The sequence below is a fragment of the Prinia subflava genome (assembly GCF_021018805.1).
Source record: "Prinia subflava isolate CZ2003 ecotype Zambia chromosome W unlocalized genomic scaffold, Cam_Psub_1.2 scaffold_31_NEW, whole genome shotgun sequence".
NCBI lineage: Eukaryota > Metazoa > Chordata > Aves > Passeriformes > Cisticolidae > Prinia > Prinia subflava.
The window spans coordinates 1,141,497-1,148,538 of NW_026960608.1; positions in this window are offsets into that span (position 1 = coordinate 1,141,497).

Below are 7,042 nucleotides of genomic sequence, written 5' to 3' on the forward strand. Positions count from 1 at the left end.
ATCCATACTGTCTTCCCCAACAAACCTCTGACATGGGCCACTGGGACTTTATCTCCATCTACTATATTAAGGGGCTCAGACTGGGCAGGACCTGCTCGGTTGGTGGAACCTCGAGTGTTAACTAACCAGGTGGCTCTTGCTAAATGCTGCTCCCAGTTCTTAAAGGACCCCCCACCCAGTGCTTTCAAAGTGGTTTTTAACAATCCATTGCACCTCTCCACTTTACCTGCAGCTGGTGCATGGTAGGGGATGTGGTACACCCACTCAATGCCATGCTCCTTAGCCCAGGTGTTAATAAGATTATTTTTAAAATGAGTCCCATTGTCTGACTCAATCCTCTCAGGAGTACCATGCCTCCAAAGGACCTGCTTTTCAAGGCCCAGGATGGTGTTGCGGGCTGTAGCATGAGACACGGGGTAGGTTTCCAACCATCCCGTAGTGGCTTCTACCATGGTTAGTACATGGCGCTTGCCTTGGCGGGTTTGAGGCAGTGTGATGTAATCAATCTGCCAGGCCTCCCCATACCTGTATTTGGACCACCGCCCCCCATACCAGAGGGGCTTCACCCGCTTAGCCTGTTTAATGGCAGCACACGTCTCACAGTCATGAATAACCTGAGAAATGCTATCCATGGTTAGATCCACCCCTCGGTCTCGTGCCCACTTATAGGTGGCATCTCTACCCTGGTGGCCTGAGGCATCATGGGCCCATCGTGCTAGGAACAGCTCTCCTTTGTGCTCCTAGTCAAGATCTATCTTCAACTCCCCTATCTTTGCAGCCTGATCTACCTGCTGATTGTTCTGCTGCTCCTCATTAGCTCTGCTTCTAGGGACATGGGCATCTACATGGCGAACCTTCACAGGTAGTTTCTCTAACCGGGTAGCGATGTCTTTCCATTCTTCAGCAGCCCAAATTGGTTTTCCTCTGCGCTGCCAGTTCGCCTCCTTCCATCTCTTCAGCCATCCCCACAGAGCATTGGCTACCATCCAGGAATCAGTATAAAGGTAAAGTTTTGGCCACTTCTCTGCTTCAGCAATGTCCAGGGCCAACTGAACGGCTTTGAGCTCCGCGAGTTGACTCGATCCACCTTCTCCTTCGATAGCTTGTGCGACTTGTAGTGTGGGGCTCCATACGGCTGCTTTCCACTTCCAGTTCATCCCCACAAGGCGACAGGAACCATCAGTAAAAAGAGTGTAGCGTGTGTCTTCTGCCGGCAGTTGGTTATATGGTGGAGCTTCTTCAGCACGGGTCACTTGCTCTTCTCCCGCTTCACCAGTGAGACTGAAGCTTTCACCTTCAGGCCAATTGGTAATTACCTCCAGAATCCCAGGACGATTTAGTTTCCCAATTTGGGCGCGCTGTGTAATGAGGGCAATCCACTTGCTCCATGTAGCATTGGTAGCATGGTGGGTAGAGGGAACCTTTCCTTTGAACATCCACCCCAGCACGGGTAGTCGAGGTGCCAGGACAAGTTGTACCTTGGTACCAATCACCTCTGAAGCGGCTTGGACTCCTTCATACACGGCCAAGATTTCTTTCTCTGTTGGGGTGTAGTTGGCTTCAGACCCTCTGTAGCTCCGACTCCAGAATCCCAGTGGTCGGCCTCGGGTCTCACCAGGCACCTTCTGCCAAAGGCTCCAGGACAGGCCATGGTTCCCAGCTGCAGAGTAGAGCACGTTCTTCACCTCTGGTCCTGTCCTGACGGGGCTAAGGGCTACCACATGAGCGATCTCTTGCTTGATCTGGGCAAAGGCTTGTTGCTGTTCAGGGCCCCAATAGAAATCATTCTTATTACGGGTAACCAAGTAAAGAGGGCTCACAATCTGACTATATTCAGGAATGTGCATCCTCCAGAAACCTATAGCACCTAAGAAAGCTTGTGTTTCCTTCTTGTTGGTTGGTGGGGACATAGCTGTGATTTTGTTGATGACATCAGTAGGAATCTGGCGCCGTCCATCTTGCCACTTCACTCCCAGGAACTGGATCTCCCGAGCAGGTCTCTTTACTTTTCTTAATGGCAAAGCCAGCTTCCAGGAGAATTTGGATGATTTTCTCTCCTTTCTCAAACACTTCTGCTGCTGTGTTTCCCCACACAATGATATCATCAATGTATTGTAAATGTTCTGGAGCCTCACCCTTTTCTAGCGTAGTCTGGATCAGTCCATGACAGATGGTAGGACTGTGCTTCCACCCCTGGGGCAGTCGGTTCCAGGTGTACTGCACGCCCCTCCAGGTGAAAGCAAACTGAGGCCTGCATTCTGCAGCCAGAGGAATGGAGAAAAACGCATTAGCGATGTCAATTGTGGCGTACCACTTCGCTGCCTTGGACTCCAGCTCGTACTGGAGTTCCAGCATGTCCGGCACAGCGGCGCTCAGCGGTGGAGTCACTTCATTCAAAGCACAGTAATCCACGGTCAATCTCCATCCTCCTTCAGATTTACGCACAGGCCAAATGGGACTGTTGAAGGGTGAGTGGGTTTTACTAACCACGCCTTGGCTCTCCAGCTCTCGGATCATCTTGTGAATGGGGATCACAGCATCTCGATTCGTTCGATACTGCCGGCGATGCACCGTTGAGGTGGCAACAGGTACTCGTTGCTCTTCTACCTTCAGGAGTCCTACTGCAGATGGGTTCTCTGACAGTCCAGGCAAGGTGTTCAATTTCTTAATGCCCTCTGCCTCCCCAGCAGCTATTCCAAAAGCCCATCTGAACCCCTTAGGGTCTTTGTAATAGCCATTCCTGAGATAGTCTATGCCCAGAATACTCGGAGCCTCTGGGCCAGTCACAATAGGATGTTCCTGCCACTCCTTCCCAGTCAGGCTCACCTTGGCTTCCAATAGGGTCAATTCTTGTGATCCCCCTGTCACACCGGCAATGGAAATAGGTTCTGTTCCCTCGTGTTCCAATGGCATTAGGGTACACTGAGAACCGGTATCAACCAAAGCTTTATATTTCTGTGGCTCTGATGTGCCAGGCCATAGAACCCATACCATCCAAAAAACTCGGTTTTCCCTAACCTCTACCTGGCTAGAGGCAGGGCCCCTCTAAGCCTGGTTATCCTTCTTTCCTGAGACATATGTCTTGGAGGTTCCTTCAAGGGGATCAGACAAGTCATCATCATCATTATGCCTGACAGTTCGACTACGGGCAACTGGAGATGCTTCCCTTTTCCTACCTTCCTTCAATTTACGCACCCGTTGTGCCAGAGCAGCAGTAGGCTTCCCATCCCATCTCCTCATGTTTTCTCCAGACTCACGTAAGAAGAACCACAACTCAGCTCGTGGGGTGTACCTTCTCTCCCCAACAGAGGAACGTCTGCCTTGGATACTAGGGCCTCTCATTTGTACAGTTGAGATTTGGAGGAGGTCCTCCTTAATCTCTTCCCTGAGTTTCTTACGACTTTCCTCTATTTTATCTTCTAATTTCTGCAGTCGTGTTTCCACAGCTGCAATTCTGGCATGAGTCGGGCCATGTACAGCATCTGCATATGCCCGAAGCTTCTTTGCCATATCGAGCACAGTCTCATATATCTCATCCCGCTTCATTATTGCTAGAGCAGAAGCGTATTCAGGTGGCCCAAGGCGCACAAGTTTCCTCCACATTACAGGTGTACACGGTACGAAGTCCGGATTCCTAGTTGTTATATCATCTGAAAAAATGATCTCTACCACTGCCATCTCCCTCAGGCGTTGGATCCCCTGTTCTATGGTCTTCCACTGTGTCTGCTGAATATAAAGGTCATCTGCACACAGGTATCTTTGTGCTACGCTGTCCAGGACCCGTTCCCAGAGGCTGTGAGGGCTAGCCCTCCCCATCATGCCTTGGTCGATGACAGGATCATGTGACAGGGATCCTAAATGCCTCGCTTCAGTGCCATCCAGAATGGTAGCCTCCCCTGCCACATCCCAAAGGCGGACTAGCCAACTAATTATAGACTCACCGGGCTGTCGCCTATAATCCTTCCTTAGGTCTCGAAGGTCCTTCAGGGAGAAGGAATCAATATTGGCTCCGGAATCTATGCCACTTGCTGTGGTCTCTGATTTTGGTGATGGTCCTTCTCTTGGATCATCATCATCCTCCACCCTTCGGTCAGTCTTGCTTTTACACTTTCCACCTTTTGTATTTGCAGCAACAGCCATTGGTTGGGGCTTACTCTGGTTTAACTACTGGCCTGGAGCCTGGGATGTTTGCTGCAGCCTGAGTGACTGGGATAGTAACTAATTTATCTCCCTGTTCCCTTTCCTCTATCTGCTGCCCTACAGTATCTAGCAGGGTGCGATAAGCATGTGCCAGGGCCCAGCTCACTGCAATGATCCTTTCCTCCTAAGTGTTACCATGGCACCTCTCTTTCAGATACTTTACCACCTCAGCTGGGTTCTGAATTTGTTCAGATGGAAAGTCCCAGACTACAGGATCAGAAAACTCCTTTAAAATTTGGCCCATATCCTCCCATTTCCCACGCCACTCAGAATTCTTCACCCTTGGTTTTAGTCCTAAATCACGAGTCTCACCAGCCCCTCTAGAAATCTCAGCCTTCATCTTATATAAACTGCAGACAGTATAAAGGAAGCTTACTAAATTAAATGCCAGAAAGATGGTGTCCTTGGCAGTCAGGGAGGACCAAACATTTTCTAATAGAGATGTAAACAATTTGGAGGAGAAGAAGGAAAGCAAAGGCTGAAAAGCCTCCTCCCCTGCTTCTCCCCTAACAAACTGAGTACACAACCACAACCATGAACCATACATTCCTGGAACCGATAGCAACATTTTTATAAACCTCTTGCAAATCATCACAACCAAGCCCAGCCCGATAAATATTCTGGTTAGTGCCCCACGGTTACAAAAGCTATGCATCAGGGACAATATCGGAGCTATTTCTGGATAAGAGAATAAACCTAACGACCAAAAAGGTATTAAAACTTCAAAGAACCCTAATGACCAGAAATAGAGGCAGGCTTTCACTCCAAATGACATTATACCTTCAAAAAGAGACATACCAATATGCCCACAAAACAACAGAAACCAAAATATTATTAGAATAAAGTTTTTTCCACTTTGTATAATCGTTCTCTGCGTACGGGCCACCAAAAATGTTTGTCCTAGTTTAGGACAAATTTAGGGGAAAATCCCCACAACTCCCTCCCCTACCACCGGGTTCGGGAGGAATTTCCTCAGAGGAAAAGTGGAAAAAACTTGTTTATTGAGAAACAACGAAAAAACACTCCCCAACACAAGAAAAACAGTCCGAGATGACAACAAATGTTTTCACCAGTCCAAGAGAGGGTGAGCAGTCTCTGCTGGGGAGGGTGCCAAAGCTTCTTTCAGGTGCAGACTCCGGGGGATTTTCCCTTGATGTTCCCGAATCAGGGCCCGAAGCAGGTCCGATGTCTTCAGGGAAGGGAGGAAGGAAAGAAGGGGAAACACAAAAGCAGAAAAATGGCAAAAAGCAAGCAAAAAGCAGAAAGCAAGAGAGCAAAGCCAGCAAAGCAGCCTAAAGCTAGCAGCAAGCAAGCCAAAAGCAAGCAGCCGGGGGAGGGGCTCAGCTATAGACAAAACAAACTGAGAACATGGGAACAGAAAAAAAACCACGATTTGGGATACAAAGCATGAAAATGTCCTGTCACCCCAGGACACACCCCTACACAAAGAAACCTCCCCCAGGCAGCTCTGGGAGATGAAGGTTCATACCCAGCCCAAGGTGAAGCAAACCCAGATGGAAAATCTGTCAGGGCTAGAAGGAAGCCAGCTTGGAATGGCTGCCTTCTCAATTCATTTAATTTCAATTTCAATGATTATTTTCAGGTGCTTTTAGTCCTGAACAAAAGGAGCTTTAAATTCTTCAGGAGCAGGGACTGTTCCAGAAGGGGTGAGGGAAGGTGGGAAGCTCACGGGACTTCATAAGGAACACTGGAGCCGATGGGAAGGAGTGGCTCAGCATGGCATAGGCCAGCATGAGGGAAACCTGGCAATTAGTCCGAGCACAGCAAAACCCCCTTGTCCTGTCCTTGCCCTTGGAAAGGCTCAGGAGCAGATCCAGGAGATAAGGCACCAGCAGACAAAGAACACCATGCCCAAGGGCAGTGTTCCCACACTACGAAGCTGCCTGCTCCTGGTTGGTTCCAGCAAATGTCAAGCTGTCAAGTGATCCCCCTACATGATGATAACACTGCCCCAGCTGCAAAAGAGGTATCCTTGGCTCTTCCAGCTCCTCCAGGAGCCAAGTGAGTTTGGCCATTGATACCACCACAGTCTTGGGCACTGCTGGAGATGCATGGTTAAGATCACATGGAATCATGGAATCAAAATAGTTTGGGGTGAAAGTGATCTTAAAGACCATCTCATTCCATCCCTGCCATGGGCAGGGACACCTCCCACTCTCTCAGGTTGCTCCAAGCCCCGTCCAACCTGGCCTTGGACACTTCCAGGGATCCAGGGGCAGCCACAGCTTCTCTGGGCAGCCTGCGCCAGATCCTCCCTCCCCACCCTCATGGTAAAATCCTTCTTCATGCCAAAATGCTTTTTCCAGCAGACCACTGGACCTTCCCAGGGGTGGGATAACCAGTTGTAAGAGTCGGTCCGAAAATCCCTCATTTCTGCGTCATGACTGTCAGAGGCCGAGACCCCCCCATGGACCCTGAGCCACAGCACAGGCCAAGTTTTCCCTGCAGCTGCTGTCACTGGACCAAGACACCCTCCTCAGGGACCCATGCATGAAACAATGGGGGACTGTTACGGTTTCTGGCCATGTTTGCAAAGAGATGTTCCTGTACTGAGCGTACTTGGTAAGACCTGAGCCACACCGCTCCCTCTATTGTGAGAGAACACCTGTGATGCTCATGAAGCTGACCCCCCTTCCTGGCATCTTGCCTCTCGCTTTGAAAAGAACTATAACAACCCCACCAAGAAAGCAGGTTTTTGGAGGCCTCCCCTTCGGACGACGGCTCCATTGACCCGCGTGCCACGAGGACTGCGAAGGTGGTCTACTGGTATCAGCGTCACGAGGACTCCCGTCTGTCAGTCGGTAGCTATACCCTTTCTTTA